Raw genomic sequence first — 25,502 nt, 5'->3', positions numbered from 1 at the left:
GGAGCTCTAGTTGTACACAGATATATAAATGAAGTATAGTTTGTTGCATGTATGAAGTTTAAGAAGTACTAAAAGAAAACTATTGACATTTCATTGCTGTGTTTGCTGTTTATGAAGTGGGTGAAAAACACTGGAACATTATGTAGTTCATGACAGGACAGGAATCTTCGGTTTTAGGGACGTTTTCCATTTCACATTTAACACATATTTTAGTGGACGAACAATATGAAACCACTTTCTATGACCTTCATCCCTGGGGAAAAAAACAAGTGTTCACTTTAAAACAAGTCATAAACATAGAGGTTTTTTTTTCAAAGGTTGAAGAGCGCTGGTATTTTACCACTGTTTACGTACAGGGACAAATTATTACACTGTGATTTATGTCAAATAGCAGAGCTAATGCTGCTTGACTTTTAAACGCAGTCTGGGAATGAAAGGAAAAACCCACAGAATGTTGCCGCATGTCCGGTCCATTAAGTCTTGGCCAGGCCACCACCGTTGCAGGAAATTTAATAATTAATGGGCATCACAAATGCTGCTGGACACAATAATGATAACCTTGAGTTGTGGAAATTGAAACAAAACAAACACATGACAAATAATAATAACTTACCTGTTCAGCCAAAAATGATTATCTTCTTAATAAATGTGAAAACGGAGAGATGATATTAATGTCACACTGTGTGATGTGCAAGACCCGGGGTTTTTCAGCAGCACCACATATTCTGAAATTCACCATATTTCTGCTGCAGTTAAGAACTTTTTTTGTTCATAAGCCCTTAAAATTCTATGGGTGTGTAAGAGTGAATTAAGTAGTTTGATATGCAATGTCATTTTAAGTTCTGGTCAACTGAGAAGACTAAGACGAACTTTTGTTCCTGCCGTGTCCCTCGGGCAAAATCAGTGACATTCGCACCTATAATGCTGATGATGGAAAAAGTTCTGATTTAGGGCTGCGACTAAGCATTATTTTCTTGATTAATCAAGTAATCATTTGATCCATAAAATGTTGATCTGTGTTTACCAAACCTGGAAAATATGATGATTTCAAATGTCACAAAGAATTGTTCACTTTTAATGATTTCTTTGTTTTATGAAGCACAGAAACCAGAAAATATTCACATTTAAGAAGCCGAATAATCTGAAAACTTGCTTTGGTAATGGAAAAATACACTCAATTTATGATTGAAATGGTTAACAATTAATTTAGTAACTGATCAATCAATTATTAAGCCATTACTAAATTAGTTGCCAGCTATTTTGATAATCGATGAATCGGTTTGAAGCTTTTTTTCCATGATTAAAACAAGATTTGTGATTGTTTTAGCTTCTTAAGCTTCTTTGCTCCATATAAACAAAAATCATTCAAAGTGAATCATTTTGGTTTGTGGACAAAAACAGGACATTTGAGAACATCATCATTTCCAGGTTTGACGAACACTGATCAACATTTTTAAGATTTTCTGACATTTTATGGCCCAAACGATGACTCGATTAATCGTTAGTTGCAGCTCTACCTCAGTATTGGAGTAAGATATTTATTGTGCAGGTATTTATCAGATACTTTTTCATTGCAGGAACATGGAGGAGGTGACGTGCGACTGTCTTGAGGTAAGTTCTGCACAGATGCTGCTGTAGCTTGACAGTTAGTACATTCAGCACACTTGAACGCACATCTGTGCAAAGCAAAGACAATGTTGTTGAAGTCATTGTAAACAAAGCATCTGAAAGTGGCGAGAGTTTGATCAGCAGACGTCATTAGTTTTTAAGATGTTAGCGTAGATGCAGGAGAAGACGGTTGTTAGGACTGTAGCCGGGTGACATCTCTGTGTTTCTAAGATTTCAGATGTGTGCGGACTCTTCCAGATATGGTTCTTTTGCCCGGTAAAGGGTTCACAGTCGTATAAATAAGATTTGAGTCCGTGTGTAGTTAACCTTCAAACTGTGTTTCTTTTTTTTCTTCCACAGGATTCAGCCTCTCACATTTCTGTGTAATCAGAGCCAATTTAAAAAAATGATCCTAATGCATTTTTATTTGATTTTAATTGGTTAAATTAATGACGCTGACCTTTCATCTTTTGAATGAATCAATATTTAATTTCTAACTTTAAACTCCACTGTAAGGTTTTATTAGACGTATTTGAAAAAGATCCTTCCTCCCTCACTCTCCAGCACAGAGTGTGTTTTTTACTGAAGGAAGCAAAGGGGCACTGAGATAAAGCTAGGTGCTTGAATAATGCCTCATGGAGTGTTGATAACCTTTCAGCTTATTATCCCAATTAGAGTACACAGCTGGAGGAGAAAATTAATTCAACACCGGGCCATTTTGTTTGTTTATTTACTGATGTGTGTGAACTGGAATGGGGTAAACACAGCCTGATAATCACGGCTCCTGGTTGGCACTGCAGCGGCGGTCATCATTTTCTCCGTGTGCACAGAGCAGCCGTTTAATTTCCACAGCAACTTTAAAAAAATGCACAAGGTCTAGTAAACACCATCCATTCACAGACACGTGGGGGACACTTCAGCCAATCACAAGCACGTTCATATAATTCCGTTTAATGGCGGGGGCTGGTTTTATTGTCCTGGTGTCGTAAAAGATATGACAATTATATGCAAGTAAGAGGACGCTAACCACTGAGGACAAATGAAGAGTGCCACAGTCAGATGGCTGACAGCACTAACTGTAAAGTAAAGAGAGAGGACGGGGGATTCTTAATCAAGCAGCAGATGGAATATATTCTTCCGAGATCACAGTTTGGCACATTTTTAAATGGAGAGACGTATGCAAGCCAAGAGGAAACGGTGCTTTCCTCTGCTCTCGCCGGCGCCATAATGTGGGTTTCCTCTGGACTGGTGTAATTCCCCTCCCAAGAGGGCAAGGTTGTTCCACATGAGCTGGTTCTCTAATAACCAACCCAAGCCTCCCAGTGAAAAATCCATTAAGGTCAAGTCATGCATAGTTGATTGAACATCTCGCGCGGTGGTCTGCTAAGGAGAGCCACGAGCCTAAGAATACCACATTAATCAGAGGCAAAAATGTTTTTATGGCTGTGAAACCGCAGATGTTCTTCCGGGGACTTTTTGGCACATTAGTGCACAGGTCGAATGTAGCGGCATGTTTTTCAGCTCGGAGCTGACGAGCTTGACGTCGTGTAGATACAAAAGAAAGTACGACGGCAAATTAGGGCCAAGTATGAAAAAATGTAAATAAAATATGGACCCGAGGGAGGGGGGTAACATTTCGAGAAAAAAACGCAGATTTCTGAGATTAAAAATTGCAAATCTAAGTGAAAAAAGTAGCAGATTTCTGGGATTAAAAGTGGCTAATCTACGAGAAAAAAGTAGCAGATTTCTGAGATTAAAAGTGCCTAATCTACAAGAAAAAAGTAGCAGATTTCTGAGATTAAAAGTGCCTAATCTATGAGAAAATAACGTTTCAGATTTATGAGATTAAACATAGCAATCTATGAGGAAAAAAGTCGCAGTTTTTTTTTTTCACTTTTAATCTAAAAAATCTGCGAAGATTTTCTTGTAGATTTGCTACTTTTAAATCCCTTTAATCTGCGACTTTTGTCTCGTAGATTTGCTACTTTTAAATCCCATAAATCTGCAACTTTTTTCTCATAGATTTGCTACTTTTAAATCCCATAAATCTGCAACTTTTTTCTCGTAGATTTGCTACATTTAATCTCATAAATCTATGTTTTTTTTCCTCGTAGATTTTCCACTTTTAATCTCATAAATCGGCACCTTTTTTCTTGAAATAGTGCCCCTCCTCTGCCGGGTTCGTATTTTTTTTTCATTCTTGGCCCTAATACTCCGTCGTAAGAAAGAGACTTATTATTGTTGTTATTATTATTATTATCGTTATTATTATTATTATTATCATAAAACATTTTTAAACTGCAGCCCAAACACAGCGTCTCCGTGATCCGCCAGCACTTGCCACTAAATATTGACTCTGCTCTTCCGCAAAAAACCCCAACACTACGATGAACAATAACCTGCTATTGTTCCAATGCAAAAAGGTGCTCCAAGAGCACCCTGATCTCTCCTCCACCTCCTTCTATTCACAGCCAGCCTGTGTTCTCCATGCTCCATTAGTTTAGACACCACATCCATCCCACTGAGTCTTGCACGGGGGAGGCAAGACCAAGGACGTCACCGTCTATGCTGCGCCTCTCTCTCTCTCTGTGTGTGTGTGTGTGTGTGTGTTTTGTATTGTGGTGGTTGTGGTTGTGGTGGTGGAGTATAGCACCTTTTAGAATTGATGCAGCCAAGTGTGAAATCACCTCTCTTCAGCTTTAAAGGGCTTACATGGATTTTTAATGATGAGCCTGTATCTTTTATGTGCCAAATATACTCAATGACTCCATTCTTTTTAATGCATATTTAACAGTAAGAAAGGGGATGGTGCTGTAACAAGATTAATGGGATATGCATAGATGCAGGTGTCTCTCTCTCTCTCTCTCTGTCTGTCTCTCTCTCTCTCTCTCTGTGTGTTCAGGTTACATTGAAGCACGTTTCTTGCAATTATAATTCACTGATTGATGTGGGTTAAGCAAACCGGCCATCAGGCCGACAGAGGACACGTCCTGAAAGGGCACGTCTTAAATCACAATGTCAATGTTTGCTCAGAAAGGATCTATAAGTGTAGATTATAGGTAAATAGTGAACAACTATTTACCTATAAGCTTCACCTAAAGAAGATTTTCATAATCTTTTTTACTTCACTGAATCGTAGGATTAGGAATATGAATTCAATTCAAGGAGTGCACTTTTTGACATTGATTATTTATACACCAAAGTCGGTGTGTGCACTCACTCACTCTCTCGCTGTATATTTAGAAGTGGGACCCGGCTGCAAGAAGCAGTTTTTACAGTGCAAAACTGGAACATAATTCAATTTCTTGCTCCATCCCATTCAGTCAGTAAACTAGTCTTTGTTGCATTATAATGGAAACATTTCCTCTCTATATTCACCAAGTAGTGCTTCACAAATACACCTGTACCCAGTTTAATGATCTTAATGTAAAGATGTCTCTTCATTCATTAACGGAGATAGAGTTTTATTCCCTGGTAAACCATGTCAGTGCGCTGTGACATTTGGTTGTGTTGTGCTAATTGTGACTCACATGGCTTCATGCCTTTTTTAATAGGACAGGAATGGAGAAATATCTCAAATGATGCTAAAAATATAGTTGCTGGAGATCTTTGTTTGCCGTGTGTTAAAAACACATTATAATAATTAATATAAATATTTCTACACATGTTTGCAGTGGTGGATTTTCCGTGACATGGCATTAACGGGCGCTGTTACTGGTGGAATATCGGTGGACGTCTCTGTGACCTTTTTCCTGGGAAGAAAGTGCAGGTAAACTTGAAACTTTTAATGTGTACAAAAAATGTGTACAAAAAATGACAGCCTGATAACTATAGTACCGTATTTTCCGCACTATAAGGCGCACCGGATTATAAAGCGCACCGGATTATAAGGCGCACCGGATTATAAGGCGCATAGAATAGACGCTACAGTAGAGGCTGGGGTTACGTTATGCATTCATTAGATGGAGCTGCGCTAAAGGGAATGTCAACAAAACAGTCAGATAGGTCAGTCAAACTTTATTTATAGATTACAAACCAGCGTTCTGACAACTCCGTTTACTCCCAACATGAATAAACAGCTGTTTTATGTGATGTGGTATTTCGTTTATCTTTTAACAACAGCAGGGTATAACATGTAGTGCAACATTTATATCACATAGTGGAGGGGAACTTTTCCTGGATTCAATAAACACGTAAAAAACAGTCTGATACTGTTACGGTAAATCAAACGTTAGTGCTATCACAATATAGTAACACTCGAAATAGTGCAAAGCAATAACAATATATAAATAACTCAACGTTGCTCAAACGTTAATGTCACACAACACAACACACAAAATAAACATGTAAAGCTCACTTTATCAAGTTATTCCTCATCCGCGAATCCCTCGAATTCTTCTTCTTCAGTGTCCGAATTAAACAGTTGGGCGAATACGGGATCCAACATGCCCGGCTCCGTCTCGTCCGGATTATACGGTGCACTGTCGGCTTTTGAGAACATTTGAGGTTTTTAGGTGCGCCTTATAGTGCGGAAAATACGGTAACTATTTTGGAGTTCTTTGGCTTTGGTGACAATGCCATTGTAAGTCGCTTTGGATTGGTCTGCTAAATGACATGTAATGTAATAACTGTCGGTGAACCGGGAGAAAAACAACAACAATAACGTCAGCACGATGCGACCGCCGTCAAAATTTGTATGGTTCCTTTGAATAATAGGAAGCCTTAACTTTTAAAAGGTCGATAAATTCCCACTATTGACACATTTACAGTTGATAATGTCCTTTTATAATATGAAGGCTAAATGAAAATAAGGACTTCAAAAATGAGGAAAAGAGGAGGAAGACGGACAATAATCCCCAGCTTCGTCCAGAAGAGTAATCATGTAAGAATTGTTTTTTTGTGCGAAAGGTCAGAAAATCATCACACACACACACAGCTAATACAACTGTATGCAAGTGTCTTGCATAAATATATGAAAGTTTAAAAAATTGAATAAGTAGACAATAAAGCTGGAAGGGAATAAGAAATTTATAAACTGTAAAAACAACTTTTTAAATGTTTTTACACCCTCTAATAAAATCCTAACTAAAAGCCTGTTACCCACTATTTAGGCCGTTATTGTTGCTCCATATAGTTATCAAATGACCCTGCAACAACATAATACAACACTTAATTTACAGTTTTTGTTTAAAAAGGGTAAAAAAAACGCTAATATTACACCGCATCCAGTTAAACATCTGGATGTTAGTTTAATCACAAATGACGGCGTGTTGAATTAAACTTGACCACGAGCACAGTGGCTCTCCCCATCGTTTCATCAAAAAAAGAAAACGTGCTAAATCTGACGCTGTGCTGCTCGAGGGGAAGTCAATCAAATGAATCACTTATTCCTCAGTCCTACTGGGAATGGCTGTGTGCATGAATAGAGAAAACTGTATTTATTATGGAGCGTGACCTGGTGATAAGTACTCTTGCTGAAGTGTATGAATAAATGGGAGTCGGTCAGTAGTTGCTTGTAGGGGAAGAGAAGGTAAAAAGAAATATGTCAAAGTGAATGAAAGAGAGGAAGAAAAAGCTCCAGTCTCCACCTGGGGCTTTACAGAGAAACGTCCAAAATTAAAATCATAATGACACAATATTCAAATAAGTTGGACGCCTGAGGAGTTTAACTTCAGGTTCTAATTGTGTCAAGAAGAGATGGAGGGCACCGGCCATCGGTGGCCCATTTTTCATGACGTGCGGCAGAGTGTGTTCCTCTCTGCTCCTTTTTTATACTCCACTCCTGCACCTGAGCAAAATGTGGCCGCGTACTCAGTGATGAGACAATTTGCATGGCGTTTTCCCACCAGAGGCACATTTTGTCGTTGTTTTTGTTGTGCGTGCCTGTGATGCCCTGAAGAAGAAGAAGAAGGCTTGTTGTTGTTGTTGTCTGGAGGGGTAAGAAAAAGAATCTTCAGCATGTGTGACAAACACTTTAGCAGGAGTCTTTACACAGCCCAGGGGCTTCTTCTTCTTCGTCACTACTCGAGCATGTTGCTGCTGTCAGGGGGGGGAACAGTCTCCTCTCCTCTCTGCCATTGTGCAGGTTACAAGTCAATGGAGGGAAATTGTATGTAAATGTGACCTTCAGTGAAGTTGCTTATCTTTCTGCAATTTAACACGATTTTTATTTAAGTAACTCAATAATTGCTCCGCTTTCTGGACTCGGAGTGAGAATCACGACAGTCTGTTTTTAAAGATGAAGGAATACAGTGGAGGGAACACGTTTAATTCCATTATTATCCATTTTTATGTGCGACACTAAATCAGAAATCACACTTTCTCAACGCGCTTGACAGATTTAAGTTCGGCATAATAAAACTCTTCAGGCTGAATGAAAGGGAGAGAGAAAGTGGTTGTAATAACAACAGTAATAGTGATGGTTATGAGTGTAATAACCAAGCACTAGTTAATAATATTAAAGGAGGCTGTACGTGAGGCGACCAAAGTGCTGTACAGAAGGAGGCACAGGTTACATACAACAATATGTCAATACATAAATAGATGAGAATAAAAACAGTAAAATATAAAATTAGCATGTGCTCATTTATGAAACGCCAGAGAGAAGAAGTGGGTTTTAAGGGAGGATTTACAAGTCTCTAGAGTCTTGGAGGTTCTAATATAGAGGGGCAGACAGCAGCAGTTGGTCAGAGGACCTTAAGGCTCTGTTTGAGGACCCAGGAGCTCAGAGAGATACAGAGGGCCCGTACCATTGAGGCCTTTAAAAACAATTACTAGAAGTTGAAAATCAATACCAAAACAGACAGTGGAGGGAAGCTAAGACTGGTGTGATGTGGTTGTGCTTTTTCTTACCAGAGAGAAGTCGAGCGGCAGTCTTTTGAATGAGCCGAATAAGCCGCTGTGTTTCCACTGTGTTTCCACTGTGTTTCCACTGTGTTTCCACTGTGTTTCCCGTTCCAGTACGGTGACATATTTTTTAGGAGTTAGGATTAGTACAGAAATAACTGTCCCTATCCGTTCCATTTTTCAGTACCCTTCCTTTGGGGTACCAGAGTAAAATGGTGCAGTGCATTCCAGGAGGAGCTAGACCAGCTCCGCCCATGACAGTCAGCTGATTGGTTGACAGAAAAGTGTGTTTCTTCAACACCCGCAGTCTATTCTCGTACAGAGCTTGACGTCTTGTTGAGTTAAACAGCCACAAACCATGTAGAAGCAGGGTGGTGTTAGCGTTTGAAGATAATATTATGTTAAGATAATAAAGAAAAAATTCCACTAAACCTAGTTTTGCCTTTCAGACCAAAAAGAAACTACGAATGGATCAAAGACATTTGGCCCAAAAATGAAGTACAGCAACAAGAAGTACTATTTTGTGATTGGCTGATGGGTTGCTAACTCAAGACAGCTGTGGGAATGAACCACACAGAGCGACCTGCCTTCGCGCCATCGATTCATAGATTACCGATTTATTTGTGGAGCGTTTTATCACTTGTCAGCGTGAGAAATGTCGTGTGGCGTGAAACGCGATGCAATACTACACGTGCATTTGTCATTTCCACGCTTCCTTGAGGGCGGTGACGCAATTTTTTATTTTTTATTTTTTTGTGTAACATGGTTTTATGTGAATTGTAATAGGAATGGATTCAGCCCACCATCCTCAAAGCAGTGAGTCATGATTAAAGAGCATTTTCTGTTGGAATGGAGACATTAAAAAAAAACCAAACAAAGGCCAAACAGGCGTGTGACAGACACTGAGGAAGAGTGTCGCTTTAGTCACCTCATCAGTAAAACGCTGCACTCTCCTCTGTCACCGTGTTTGGCTGCAGCCCAGGACGTTTGGCTTGCTGCTGTTTTAAGTCCCTGTGAGCAGGAAAGTATAAGAGTTAAAGACTGCTGTTCAGGTACAGCCACATGTGCGACTTATAGACTATATAGATACCGGTTGTAAAGGGTGTTTTCTTCTTGAACCCAGACCCGTAGCCGAAAGTTCTGCCTCGTAGACTCTAGAGCTGTAAGGTCTCAGTCGACTGGTCGAATTTATGACTCAAATTCTGAGTGGTCGACTTTTTACCGTGTTCATTTCATACAGTCTATGGTTAATTTGATTTCATCAGGAGGAATGTACCAAGTGCTAATGGGGATGTTTTCAGAGCACCCCTGTTTCACAGGTAACCGCGTGTCTTCAGAGAACACCCCCCTTGTTTTCAGTATTTTGGATTAGCCCCACCCACAAGAGACAGATTATAGAACGTCTGGTGGTTTTATTTAATGTCACTCGTCCTCTAACATCCGTGTCAAAGACGTCACAGTGTGGCAGTATTTTATGAAAATAGATGGCGGGAAAAAAGTCAAATGCAAAGTTTGCCAGCGACAGTTTTCATATCACAGCTCGACTACAAACATATCATATAAAAACTTAAGCTAACTTGTCTTTGTTATGTTGCTCCGTCTGTTTTGAATATATGAACATATCAGAACTGGCTTTTTCAATGTTTTAGGCTAGTCGTTGATTCGTTTTATTCGATTTTGAGCCGAAATTTCAGGGCTTCAGTCGACCAAGAATTTCTTTGTTTGATTACAGCCGTGGTAGACTCATTTTAATCAAACTTGCATTTTCACAACCAAAGTGTTTATTGTGATAATTTGGCACTCTGAGTTCCTACTAATCTTATGGAGCTCATTATGAGCTGTTCCACCCTTCCTTCCCTCCCCTCTTGTGGCCTTGAGGGAATCATTTTACATTTGTCACAGATGTTCCTTTGGATTCGATAATGAACTGATTCAGTGACCACAGGTCAAGGTCACTTTGACCTCCAGAAATCACAGTTCTTGCTAATGAACACAAAATCTAGGGTACAACTGTTGCCTCAATCGAACTGTTTAAGTTTGGATGGTCAAAGGTCAAGGTCAAGGTCATGGTGGCATCACAAAGCATGTTCTTTAAGCATTTTGAATCAACTGGAGCTTTTTTCCTCAGACTAATTAGAACATCCTGATAATGAGTTCCACAGTAGTGCAGTCTAGAAGTGATGAATGCATGGACTAGTTTTTCAGCATAGTTCTGAGACGGGATGTTTCTAAATTTCCTGACATTGTGCAGGTGAAAGACGGTGAAAGAAGGTTGTTTTTTGTTCTTCTTGTCCAGGTCAGAAATAACTCCACCATTCAGACACCAGAGGAGGTGGAAGTGTTGTCATAACAGTATTGATTAAGTTGTGCTTTTCAGAGCCAAATAACTGCGTTGTTTAAGTGATGATTTTATTTATTGAGGGAAAACTTAGAGCCATGTAGGTTTGGATAGTTTATTTTCACTTAAACTGCATTTTGTTTTTCTTTGGGTTATCTTTGTCTAATATTTAAATTTGTTTGATAATCTGAAACCTTCAACTGTGACAAACATGCAGAAAAGTAAGTAAGAGAACTTTTCACGGCACTGTATTTGCATCCTCTCCACAACAGCAGGCGACTTCATCCTTTTTAAAGATGCCAAACAACTCCTTATAATTAAGAAATTCATGTGACACATTAATATGGTATATTTAATTGTTGGAGTATATTCATTCAAATGTTGGACATTTCCAAAGTGGCAGAAACATCAAATACCGACTGTGAGTGTAGGGACTGAAGTGAGGGAAAGCAATATTGTGAGACTGACTGAATCTTTCTCATCACTCACATGAAACTCAATAAAGATTTGTTGCTTTTCAGCTCTTTCCACTGCTACTGTGATTCAGACGGTCAGATAAATGGATGGAGCTGTTTGTTTGTTTATTTATTTTCTATCGTCCGTGAGCGAGTCTGTCTGGGTTTCTGTTCTGCATGTAGTTGTACACTCATCTGTGGCGTGTTCCCACCTTTGCGACGTTCAAGGTCTCAGTGCAAGTAAAAAATGAGCCATTTGTCTCTGTCCTTTTGGCAATTTGACAGTTTGACAGGAAGTCTGTCTTTTCTAAAAGGAGTTTGAGACTGATGGTAATGGACTGCCTTCACATACAGTATTATAGTAGCTTGACTTGTTTATTTTCTGTTTCTGCTCTTTCTATTCCTTCCTTTGACCTTTGACTCTCTCCTCTGTTAATTAATTTAATGACAGTAAATGAACTGCATTGACATCAGCAGGGGCGTCAATAGATGAGGATTGTGTAACCTTTTTTGATTGAGTGGGAGAGCGTTTCATAGCTTGGATAGATTTTCTACCTAAATAGTTTTTTTCCTGTACTGTACATCTCATTATGTCTTTTTATCTCATAATTGACTTTTAATTTTGACATACTTTTATTATTTGATATTATTTTTGTTATCAAGGTTAAGTTTTACCTCCTTTTTAGATCAACTATTATGGGTTAGATCCTGCAATAATAGAAAATAATATCCATCCAAACAGAATCACTTCCTAGGTTAGGATTCATTTCTTCTTTGTCTGATTATTGATTGATTGATTTATTATTTGGGCCACACGGTGGAGTAGTGGTTAGCACTCTCGCCTTGCAGCGAGAAGACCCGGATTCAAGCCCCGGTTGGAACAAGGGCCTTTCTGCATGGAGTTTGCATGTTCTCCCCGTGTGTGCGTGGGTTCTCTCCGGGTTCTCCGGCTTCCTCCCACACATGCAATGTGGGGATTAGGTAAATTGGACACTTTAAATAGCAGTGACAATCTCAGGAGCTGAGATTGGCTAGGATAGAGGATAAAGCGGTAGATAATGACTGATGATTTATTATTTGTTCATACTGCAAATGCAGAAAAGAGCTTTTCAGTGATTGTATGTTTTTAAGTCAAATAATATGACCTCTTTGGTTTATAATGAAATAATGTGCTTTGAGCAATGAGTCCTTGCCCAGCTCTTCACCGGTTCTCCTTCCAACTCAGCTTCTCACACAGGGCTGTAATTTATTCTCATTAGGAAATTAATATTAGTTTCCAGATGTAAGAGCAAGAGAAAATCACACAGTGAGTTTTAAAGTGGCCTGATAATGATTACAGTCTGGAATGATGCAGTGCTGTATTTTAGGTTTGTCAAATATAGAATATAGATTACTGGAGTCGCTGCTTCTTTTAGTGATGTTTTGTGAGTATTTCTGTCATGTGGATTAGTAATGTTCAACTTTGTGATGGAATAATTGTGGATTCACGACGTGGCCTCAGTTTCACCTCAAAGTTACTGGCTTGTGTAACAGTGTCACGTTACTTTAAGCTTAGTAACTTTGCAGATGTAACAGGGCATTTTCTTTGAGTTCAGCCTCAGTATATTCACGGTGCAGTAAAAAATCAGTAGTAGCCACTGGAGCTCTGGAACTGGGCTTTACCAAAGTCTCTGTGCAGCTTTTAAAGCTTCACTATGTGTGACCAGCGTGTCTGCTGAATATGTGCCTGCCTGCTTAGTGTCAGATGAAAATTAATAGACAAAGATGTACTCCACAGCTTAGGATAATCACGTAGCCCTTGGGGCGGGTGTGTGTGTGTGGGGAGAGAATCACAGTCAAATGTCTCATTAATTCATATTCAGGGAGGTCGTGGCAAGGTTTTGCCTTCGTGGCACTGACATTTTAATCAGAACTTCGCCCAAGTCTCTATTAATAGAATAATGGAAATTATGATACCTAATAACACCTGAGCGTGTTTGAATTGAGCTTTGCACCATGTGATATCCTAGCATGGCTCGCTGCTCCACTGAGGCCCACGAGAAATATCTCTGCTCTCTGTGATTTTGCTTCTTTCTCACATGTGTATGGAAAACTTTAGGGTCCAGGAGTCATAATTCTGACTTTGTCATAATTTTCACTTTGTATTCTTGTCATTTCTGCTTCATTTCAACTTGATTCTTTCAAATTTCTTCTCCACATTTCTTCTTTCTTCTCAACATTTCAATGTTATTCTACATTTTGGCTTTATTCTCAGCATTCTTGTTATTTTAACCTTATTTTGGGCATTTTTACTTTAAATTTGAATAATTAGTTCTGGTGAAATGTAGAGAATCAAGTACAAATCCCCCACCCCCAAAAGAAAAAATTATAATACAATAAGAATAAAGAGAAAATGTACAAAAAGTCTAAATGTCAAGAATAGAGCTGCAACTAACGATTAATCGAGTAATCTTTTGGTCCATAAAATGTCAGAAAATGTTAATCAGTGTTTGTCAAACCTGGAAATTATGATGTTCTCAAATGTTTTGTTTTTGTCCACAAACTAAAATGATTCACTTTTAATCATTTCTTTGTTATATTGAGCGAAGAAAAGAAGAATATACTCACATGTAAGAAGCTGAAAGCTGATCAGAAATCTGTTTTAATCATGAAAAAAGCTTCAAACGATTAATCAGTTATCCAAGTAGTTGACGATTCATTTAGTAATCGATTAAGTAATAATCGGCACCCCGTGGCCAAGTGGAAAGGGAACTTGGCTTGTAACCGGAAGGTCGCCGGAATGCAGAGGACCAATTTCCCTAAGGGGATTAATAAAGTATAAATCTTAATAATCGTCTAGAATAGGGCCAAAATGAGTGCACACATTATTCTATACATTTCAACATTATTTTCATCCTTTTGCCTTTTTATTCTTGGCATTTTATAAATGTATTCTTGCTGTGTTACCATGTCAGTTTTTATAACTGTGTCTTTATTTTTATAATTTTGACATAATTCTTGTCATTGCTTTACTCTTGTATCAATATCCTGGGTCCTACTATGCTTTCGTAGATGTTTTATGATGCCACGTCCTCATAAAGCCACTCACCAGAGACACCACAGTACGATATTGTCACAATATTGTATAGAGTATTTGTAACTTAACAAATATTGCGATATACTCACACAGCAGCTCTAATGGTAATGAGCACTTGGCACCATCCAGTGAACTGAAACCTCAATTTATTTATTTTTTTCTGCTAATCCGCAAGAAGTTTAATGTTTAATATGCTTAAAAAATGGATACTTGGTGTAGCATTTTTCTTAAGATCTCTCCCTCACTGTGTGTATGTCAGACTGATGGTGGCACCACTAGGTATGATCTGATATAATGTGTCACAACACGGCATAAGAGAGGGAACGTGAAAAGTCATCAGTGAGACTGATGCGTTCATTTGAAGCATCTTTGAGTCACAATCACAGTTTCCAAGTCATTAGTGAGAGGGCTCTGTGACGAAAGAGGGCAATCTTTACTAAAGGGAACACATTAAAGAACTGTGTAAATATCTAAAATAAAGATGTCTCAAAAGACGGGCATAAAAGGAGTATTTATTTTTTAAAAAACCCTAAAAAAATTCACTTTGGACCAGGAGAAATTCTGCTCCACGAAGAGTAAACAGTGAAAGATAATTGCCAAAGTACGCCGTCGAGTGTCTGTGTGCGTTTTTAATTAACAACTTTAAACACGCTGGTGTTGACTTTGTGAAATGCAACTTGGCTGTGCAGAAAGGTTGAATAATGTGTCTTACATGCATCCAAATGAGTCGGAGCAAATACAGTGGAGATTAGAACTAAAAATTGTCCAGGATTATCCCTGCGAGCAGGAGCCCCCACCACCCTGCACAACCCCAATGGAAGCGACCCTTTTGTGTCATTTTAATGCCGTTTTGTTGATTCTCGTGCAGCCGGCGGCTTCGTTTCAGCTGCTCTTAATGACATTTAATGTATTTGAAAATTAAAAGTGAAAAATGTACTGCTTTGTAGTTATTAATTAAGTGTTAGGTTTTGAAATGATTGAAAAATGTGGTTAAACATACAATAAATAGTAGTTATGGAGGTCATTTGATGGAAAAAAAATATTGCAGAAACTGCAGTTATTGATGTTTAAATTTAAAATTACAGAATTTATGTAGAATTAACACAAACTTAAGCATATGTGAACTATTATCTATTGTTTAACCAAGTCTAATAATAGTCACACTTGTATCGCTAAGAACATAAATGTGCTTTTCTTTCATTGAGCTCTTTTTTTTTTAATTCCAGCCACTGAATATCTGACCTCATTATTGTAATCAAATACTAATTCATTTAGTGATGCACGATACGAAAAATTTCAACCGATAACCGATAATTTCTCATGGCTGATTCTGATAAATTCATATAATTTAATATAATCTGAATATAATCTACAGTTTGTGCACAATGCAGTGATGATAGTAGCTCTGGCCTATCTGTAACAGCAAACAAGTTTTGGCTCTTCAAATGTTTATTTTTTTCATGTCATCACACAGATATGTGGTGATTTGCTGTAAATAACAGTAAGGTATTTGTGGAGTTAAGTCAATTTTTTTTTAAATATAAAACGATATGCATTGACATGTCAACCTAAATTACAAAAAATTTTATCAAATAAAACAGTGCATCCTCAAAAATAAAGTGAATCATCAACCAAAGGGTTACAGAATTATTAATGCTTTGAGATTTTTCTGGAATCTTATAGTAAATAAGTTTTAAGTTTTCTAAAATAAGAAAACTTAAAAAGATTTCCACTTTCTACTCAACATTTCTTAACCTCCCCCCCAACTATTTTTTCACTTGTCCAAATGCGCTATTAACTTGCGAGAACCTGGGTTCTCACTTATAGAAAAAGGCTGGTTGTGGAGCGCTATGAATTCCATCACTTTGTCGTTAATGGCTTTAGCCTTTTCACTGTCTCTTGAAACGTGTTTACAGTTTTCAAACGCCTGCCAAATGGGGACATCGACATTCCACGTTGTTGTTTTAGCCTTAGCCTTGTCTTAGCCCGCTAACTGTTACCGTGGCTGCTTTGTATTCTTTCAGTACCGCTTCGTCGCGATGACAACTTTTGAGGTGAGCTTTTAGTGTTCTTTCCTCCTCTTGGAATGCTCACGAAACAGCTTTTGCAAACAACAATGGTGTTATGATCATCTGACGCGGAGGAAAAACCAACACACTGGTGGAGACAATCAGGCAGTGACGGCTCAGGCTTGGGTCCTGCTAGTAAGGCGCGATAGATGACATAACCAGCGCGTCAAAACAATCCCTCCCCAATTTCATTAATTTATCAGATCGATAAAAAAATGACGTAGTTTTTTTAACAGTACGATAAATATCGTGCATCCCTAAATTTATCGTTACCCATTAAATGCCAGGCTTTTATTATGACGCTAGATATTATTAATTATTTTTAATATGCTACATGCAAAATAAAGTTTGCATTGAATTATTACAGTACATTTAAATTCTGAGACATAAGGAGCTGCAGCATCAAGGTGCTGTAATTGATGTCTCCTTTTAGCTGTAAGTGCTCACTCACTGTTTTGCCCTTTGACGACATGAAACTGCTGTGTAAGTAAAAATCCCTACACGTGTGGCCTTTAAAGCGCAGCAACGCCGTCCAGACAGTGAGTCTGAAATGTGAACAGTCGAGAGAAAGGAGATATGTCGGGAGTTTCTTCTAGAGAGGGATCATCAGCGGGGTTTTACAGTCTGTGAGTAACTTAGCAACTGGCTTCAGGTCTCCTTTTTGTTTGAAGCTGTTCATGTGAACTTTTGCTACCTTGTTATGGAGTGTCTCTTTGCCGTGAATAAACTAAAGAACAGTTTATTCCCTTTTCACCAGCTGACTGAATGACAGCTCATCTCGTTCTGTGTTAAGAGATAACAATGCAGTGGAAATCACTAATGTGATTTTTTGTTTTTTTGTTTTTCCTCTTATTGCCATGACAGTGAGTCTGCCTGGGCTTGTGCAGGGAGAAAAATAATGCTCTACAAAACAATGTCACAACAACATCCATAAAGCAGCACCTTTTTATTTCATAAACATCATCCTCCATGTCGAGAACCAACTTCTGAAAGAGAAGAACTACTGAAAAGGGTCATCTATGTGGTTTACATATGATCTTTGATCTTACCGTTGGTTCAAAGAAGAGAAAAACGCAGCAAAAATGCATGAGACACAACAGGCCCTGAATTTAACACTTCAGAGTTTCTTTTAAAAGAACGACTAATTTGTTCCTGATCCAATTTGTCATAATAGTTATAATCAAATTCTCTATTATTACTGTATACAATGTTTTTACATTAGTTTTGGGGGAAGGTGACGTTTTCTGCCGCTAGGAACAAATTGGTCAGTTTGTGCGTAGCTTAGCCATTTTAGGCTAATTTAAGGAACTGGGATGACCGTTCTAAAGTTTACCAAAAATTAATATCTTCTGGCAAATTTGAGCTACATTGATGTGCTACGTCTACATGAGGTAATATCTTAATGTCTTGGGGCAAATTATAATAAATCTGGAATAAAAAAAAGCAGAGAACATTAATTATGCAGCGGGTAATCTGAGGTTATTGATTGCCAAAGTCAAAATTAGACAAGAAGAACGATTCGTTCATTCATATCAAAAGAATCTGATGCTAAATTTAAGAGGTGGACAGAAATAGAGATGAGTGATGATATGATTTCTATTCATAGAGAGAAGCTCGACAGTCGTTGTCATTTTGAGGAATAAGGAATATAATCACTGCTAAACTCGGAGGCCTATAAAATTTCAATGCTCAAGGTTGTAAAACATTCATATCACTGATATAAAATGTAATTACAGAGGTCTGAGAGTCTTACACTCGTATCCCTGAAAGTCTGCGCTTCTCCTGTTACTTCATTCAAGACGACAAACCGCTGATGCTTGTGTTTTGAAAAGAATCGTTTTTTAAGATGCATCGCGATTCTGCATCGCCGCACATAATGATGTGTGTGTGTCTGTGTTTGGGTTGCTGATGCTCTCATATATAACATACTGTATCTAAACAGTGTATTACATTTAATTGTTTTTTATATAAAAATCTACAACTGCAGCTATCTATACCACAAAACTGCTTGTTCTTTTTTGAAGCATTAGTTCTGTTTTTTTGCATTGGTTTATATGGAAAAATTTGTCCTGAATTGTATTGCATTGCATCGTATCATATGAAAAAAAATTTAATCTTACAAGGATAAAGTTGTAATTTAAAAAAATCTCATAATGTTACAACTTTATTCTCATAGACTTTCTTCCCATAATATTGCAACTTTATTTTCCTAATATTATGACTTTATTCTCGCAATATTACGACTTTATTCTCGCAATATTTCGACTTTATTTTCGCAATATTACGACTTTATTCTCGTAATATAACGACTTTATTCTCGTAGACTTTATTCTCGTAACATAACGACTTTATTCTCGTAGACTTTATTCTCGCAATATTACGACTTTATTATTTTACGACTAGTTATTTTCCCCCCATTGCTTGGCCCTAATACTCCGTCGTAGTATCGTGATATCAAATTGAATTGAATCGTGGAACTGATAATCATAGTAGAATTGTGAGTCCAGGGCAGATGCACAGCTCTATAGGTCATGCAACAACATGACAAATAAAAAATAATGTAGGTTTTGTTGTTGCAAAGGAGCAGAGGTTTAATTTACAGGACGCTATTGTTTCAGAGCCTTCATTAGGTGCCGAGCGTAGAGTTAATTACCCAACTTTACATCCAGTCTGTGAGGCAAACTAAACTTTGCAAAAGTGTTTCATGTTGTTGTGAGATTCAGTGCTTTGCCATTTCTTAAAATATTCAACGATTATTCAGCTTGTTGTTATCCTGAGTCAAGTCAGTAAAAGTAATTACCCTGCCCATAGCATTTGTTTCCCATCACATTCAGAGTAAAGTACGGAGTAATTTTACTCTTACATAAGTAACATTACGTGTTTTTAAAAGAAGGAAGGGTGATTAAGAAATGTAATATGCCGCATATGCATCATATTCTTATCAAATCAGGTGAACTAATACTGGTTTATTAGACATCATTTATGTGCATTATATAATGTAATCACAGGTGAGAACTGCAGCAAATGAAACCCAATAAATTCCAGTCAGACATCACATTACAGCCTCTGTACACAAGTGCTGATTGGTAATTTGGGGAAACGCATGAGCGCCACAGCAGGTGTCCATAGATTGTGTTATTTCCTGTAGTAAATCAAACCGCTGAGGACTGCAAAGCGCTATAATCTCCAAGACGACAACGTATGGCTCGGCAATGCTGGAGTCGTCCATGTTCTTCTTCTGTACAGAAACCAAACGCCAAATCAGATTTATTTTTCTCCCAGGTGCAGGTGAAATGTGCATAAGTGGTCTGTCTGTGTGAGCTCTGCTGTGGCAGCCAGGTTCTGTCAGAATGGAAGGAATCGTTGGTTTCTAAGCAGGGACAAATTTTTTGATATTGATTGTCGCGTATCGTTGCTTTTCAGGGAGATTAGCTAAATTACCCTCTCCATAATTAGCACTTGCGCTTAAGTAGTGTTCCACTGTGAGGGAAGATTTAAAATTCCATTAGTGTCGCTGAAAGCTCAGCGGTGGGTTTTTAAGACGGCCCTCATCTGATCACCGTCCAAAATGTTCAAGGTAATTGATGATGAAGAAAAAGGAAACGAGTCTGCCACTGCCAGGGTGATTGATACCAGTGACGCTCTAATTACAGAGCGCCACTTTCTATGAGGCCCCAGCACTTAGGCGGCGTTGGAAAATCTCTCTGCCTTCCCTCTCGACTCAAAGAGCAAATGACAGGATCATAATTTCCATTCATGATGTATGCATGTGGTCTAATCACACGTTGACTCGCAAGCCGTCATCGGCGGACTCCGTCTCCGCGTGTTCTCGTGGCTTCTCCTCGGTGTTATGACATTTAAATTGAGCTTGTATCAAAAAATAGAAGGGCTTTTATTTCCGTGTTTGCCCCGATTCTGGAGTCTTATACATACAGTATTAGAGCACAATTGCATAAAAAGCATAATGAGTCTTTATTTTCCTGGCATTCAGGAAAAACGTTGCAATGCACAAACGTTTAAATATATATAACACAATTATGTTGTTTTTTTGTAACTGATTATGGAATAAGAATGTACATTTTGTTTTCTAACCATCAGAAGACACTGACTGAGTGGCTCACAATCAAAATAATAACAAAACACCTACAGCAGGTTTATGTCAATCATTGTGGGATCATGGAAGTTGTTGCCTTCTTTGGTTCCGCTGTGCGTTTGTCCTTTACAGAGATTTTTAACTGTGCAGAAATTGGCCATTTGTAATCGTGATCCTTTAGTGACAGATACAGGAAATAGTCGCACAATATTCAACAACATGCGTAACTGTACATGACATTTCTGCCCATATCGAGAACATTAGACTCATGTAGTGTGTCACCATTAGATTTGTTTTCCCTCAATCGCTTTATTAGAACACGTTGAAAATAAGTATGCGTTTTTTTAAAATAACACATTTTTCAGTACATGTACTTGAACTACAACATGATATTTATATGTTCTATCTTTTAACATTGAAACAACATGACACATCTGTCAGCAGCTTGCCTGATACAGTAGATCTAAAAAAAAACAAACGATGTTCGATTGCTAATCTTAACACGCTCCCTAGGCTTCACTGTATTAACTACAGTTATCTGTTAAATACCTGGGACCACATGATAACAGATAATATGTTATCATGATAATAATATGATGATGACATGTACTTGCTTGCTTCTGTTTTACCTGAATGAAACTTAAATGATCTGGCTGAACTGACAGAAACAATTAGCTCTATACAACAAAGTAATTGATTGATTAATCGACTACCAAAATATTTATAGCGACATTGGTCGATTAAAAGTTGCAACCCTACATTTATTACACATATAAACATTATTACATAAATGTGTCTATGTTTTAGTTTTTAAGATGATAACTGAAAGATTTCAGAACCTGTAAATATAGCGAAGCATTTTGGATGCTTGACTTTGGAGTTGCCATGTTTAGAAATAAGATGCTAATAATGATTTCCTAAGACCTGAGTGTTAATCATGCAGACAATTCTTCCATGAACCCACATTTCCCTCATGACTCATGTTGGGATAAACATCACCTTGCCAGTATTTGTCCAGCATCCTCTCTGCTAATGTTTATTCAAAATGTGCCAAGTGATTCAGTGCATTCATTACACAGATTCTATGCAGTGATCACGTTTCAAGTCACAGCACAAACCCCGCTGATGTTTCTATCTTCTGTGGCTGTGTGTTATGAAAGAAATGTATTAGGCTTTTATGTTTGTAAGATCGGAAAATGCCGGCCTAGATATTTGCTCACTTTATATTCCTGGAACCTGAAAGTCACAGGATCTGCACCGCCCTCGTTCTTCGTGATCTCCATCTGCCTTCACCACCGCGGCAATAGAACAAGGTCTCATCTGCTGCTTTATTTCACACTTCACTTGCCATATTCTTCACGGAGCAGGACCTCCAACTCATCAGAGCCCCACACCAGCTACAGACATTTTATGCAAATGTTCCCGTTCTCTGTGAAAAAAGGAGGGGGAAGCACATTTGAACAGAGCTCTTTTCTTTTAAAGGGCAACTTATTTCCTATAAAACATCTTTTAGCTAAGTGGTGAAAAATGCCAGCAGGGTAAAAAAGGTGAAGTGAAAAACAAAGAACTTCCATCATGCCAGTGAATAAAAAGAGAAATAAAACAACAACCCATGAAGTAAAGTGTGACTTGTGTAGATGCAACTAAATAATGAATTTGTGCTGCGCTTTAGCGACCATTTGTCGCTGTCTGTGAACTCCATTTCACCCCAGTGTCACTGCTTACCTTGTGTTAAGTTGAGCCTCACAACACCTTTAACCACATGAATAAAATATTGACTGTAAGAACCAACAGTGTGGTTGAATAATTCGACACAGGCTGCTGGACGTATGGGGAGGTGATGGTGAGGGATCACTTACTTCCAAGACAGAAACGCTGACCTGAAAACATGTTTCGGGGGAAGATATTTCTTTCTGTCGCCATGACAGAATATTAGCACATACATAGATGTCACTTCTTGCCGTGTATTACAATGTCATGTCATTTCAGCAGCGACAATTTCAGTCCCTTCACCCTTCTGATCCGTCGTTGATATTGTGCTGGTTAGCCATTAACTGCTCTAATGCTCTGAGACTCTCGCCACTGGACTCATCTGATCCTTCTCGTGCCCTTGATATCAAGACACTGGGAAATGAGAGTAAATTGAATCAGCATTGTGACTGACGGAAGCATTATGGTCTGGGCCTGGCCGTCAGGAGCCAAACTCCCAACAGGATAGGAGGGAAATGATGAATCACAGGGGCTGCGAGATGGGGGTTAATGAAGAAAGAAACTAATATTTCACATGTAAATATGAATACTTGATTTGAATATGAACCATTAAAGTGTCTGCAATATGTCGAATAGGGTTAACCCCTTATTTTCATAATTGATTCATCTGTAGATCATTTTCTTGGTCAGTCGAGTGTTTGTTTGGTCTGTAAAATGCCAGAAAGTAAATGTCTTACTTTGTCCGCAATCCAAAAATTATTCAGTTTTAATGATTTCTTTGTCAAATGGAGCAAAGAAACCAGAAAATTTTAACTATTAAGAAGCTGAAAAATTAGACAGCTTGTTTTAATTATTGAAAAAAAAAACAAACCCAAACAATTATCACAATAGTTGAGGATTAAATAAGTAATCGCTTGATCGAATAGTTGTTGCAGCCCTGACGTCAAATTGAAGCAAAAATCATGTCTTCAGTGGATCGTGAGTTAAAATTAACGTTAAAATTATTGCCTTATTCTTATAATTAGAGAGTGTTTTTGCCGGCACTACTGTACTTGTCTTGTTAGCTCGTGCTAGCTAGCTGACGTGCTAGCCAATTTAACAAAGTGCCACAAGACGGACGTACATTAAAATAAGAATTTGACTCTGGAACTGTAGTTTAGCATCTCCCCGAATGCTACGTTACATTGGTTTAGTTTTTGTGGCATTTTCTTTTTTTCATTTTTTCAATTCATTGTGTGTGCAGCAGAGCCCCTGGTAGTGAGCTTACGTCTTTAGCAGATAGCTAGTCGTTGCAGTGGCTATGCATAAATGATAAACATTCATAATTCCATGTATAATGATACTAAAACAACATATTCTGACTCTCAATCCCTGTCGGATGTTTCCTTTCATAGCAGAAAGTGGTGCGAGTGATTGTTGTCAGTTCAGGTTCTGCTAGTTGCCGACGTAAGCTGGCTTTGTCATGACAGAGATTTATGATAGTGATTTTCTTTTTATGTAAACTAGTCGACTGAGACCTAAAATATGTGGACTGTAGATAGTTTAAGAGTTTAATCATTTGACGGGCACGTTCCACATCAGAACACTTTTCATCAACGTCACATTTTGTTGGGGGCGGGCTATCAGAAGTGAAGAGGTTTTATATATTTGAACATGGGACTATGAGGAGTTTGAGATTAGCAGCCAGATTTTTATTTCTGCAGATTAACCAGTTGATTGAACTTTTTGTTGTTCACAGCTGGTGCTGCTGCTTCTTTATTTATTTTTATTTTTTTATCATAAATATTTCAAATGATTTTTACGATTTAGTTTAGTCTCACATACCCTTTATGTCTCTGGAAGATCAAGTGATGCATATGAGTTTTCCACTTAAATAAAAACATTAATTTGCCCCTTTGAGCTATTCTGCTTTTTCATTCATTTACTACTCGGGCTGAACAATGAATCAATTTCTTTTTTGAATCAAAATCACAATACGGCCTACTGCAATTTTCAAATCACAGAAGGAAACATCTTTGTTTGTCACAGATATGCGCAAATATCACAGTAACCATTTTAAATATGTTATTCCAATCAGAAAATACTGTAAAAAGTACCATTCCCTATCATATCGCGAATCCCATCGCAATTGCAGTCAAAAATAACTGCAATAAGATATTTATTCAAACTCGTTCAGCCTTAATTTCAACCCGTTAACATTCACGCAGCCACTGTCATTTTAGATTCACCTTTTATGAAAATCATGCTTGGTCTTTTGCTTAATGTTGTTGTAAAAACATAAAGTTCAGTCTCAGTGAACTATAATTTCCACCCAAAGTCAAATATTTTTGTTTCGTTCCTCAGGTTAAATGGACTGTGTTTGAAAGGCTGTGTGCATGTGTAAAGTTTGCTGACCTTTTCCCACAGATGAGATTACTGTAGCCTACTGTACATAAAAGGTACTTGGAAAAACAAATGGGGAGAGAGGAGCAGGGCATAATATAATCTAAAGGTCAGCTATTAATTCACTTCTCCCTGGAGACAGAACTGCCAAGGTCATTCAGCACCATGGCCCTGAGTACTTCTCACCTCTGAAGCAAACGAGCGCCGTGTCATCTTGCATCGGCATGTGACGGCCGTCCTGCTGTCAGAATCTGAACTCTGAGTAAAACCGTTAATCCCTGCACATTTACGCTAGCTGCTGGGGAACAACTGGCCATACAAGGCAGGGGAACTAATAAGTCTAGGACGAATTGTGGACCAAGATTAAGATTTTGAAATCTATCCTTTGACTCATGGGGATCCAGTGGCGGTCTGATGTGGTCCAGTTTCCTGGTATTAGTCAGGACTCTGGCAGCAGCATTCTGGACCAGCTACAGCTGCCTGATGTTATGTTAAGACCTGTAAAGACACCATTACAATAATCTAGTCTGCTGAAAATGAGCGTACCTGTAGGCGCATGTATAGAAATGAAAGTGTTTAATGGTAATTCATGCTGTCTGGGGACGATGTTGGATGTTCTTTTCGGGCTTAGTTTACTGTAGTTTGAATTTTAAAGATGTAACTTTTCAGTAAAAAATAATTTTCTTTACATTCAAACAATTGTCAAATGAGTCCTGCAATACATTCTTTGTGAGAAGGCAGCGAACCTTGAGGAATTATTCCCATTTTTCTGAAACATAAGTGACTAAATGTTGAACTAGAATTTAAGGTTACGGTTTTAAGTCCCAGTTCCCTGAAACATGAGCGAGGCAGTGAGATATTGAAATGGATATTGAAAGAGAACAGTTGGCCTGTTGACCTTTTAGCAAGATGTTGAGTGTTTTGG

The 25,502-nt window shown here is 38.1% G+C and overlaps 1 long non-coding RNA gene across 1 annotated transcript in view; it reads left to right on the top strand.

Annotated features, from left to right (window-relative positions):
• Positions 1-1,584: 1,584 nt before the first annotated feature.
• LOC122786443 overlaps positions 1,585-25,502 on the top strand; it is a 38,427-nt gene continuing 14,509 nt past the window's right edge. Inside the window, exons 1-2 of the long non-coding RNA XR_006362447.1 lie at positions 1,585-1,611; positions 5,283-5,377. This is a non-coding gene — a long non-coding RNA (uncharacterized LOC122786443). The remainder of the gene's footprint in view (positions 1,612-5,282; positions 5,378-25,502) is intronic.

The sequence above is a fragment of the Solea senegalensis genome, linkage group LG20, assembly GCF_019176455.1.
Source record: "Solea senegalensis isolate Sse05_10M linkage group LG20, IFAPA_SoseM_1, whole genome shotgun sequence".
In the NCBI taxonomy this organism is placed as follows: Eukaryota; Metazoa; Chordata; class Actinopteri; order Pleuronectiformes; family Soleidae; genus Solea; species Solea senegalensis.
This window is presented reverse-complemented; position numbering and strand designations above follow the sequence as displayed.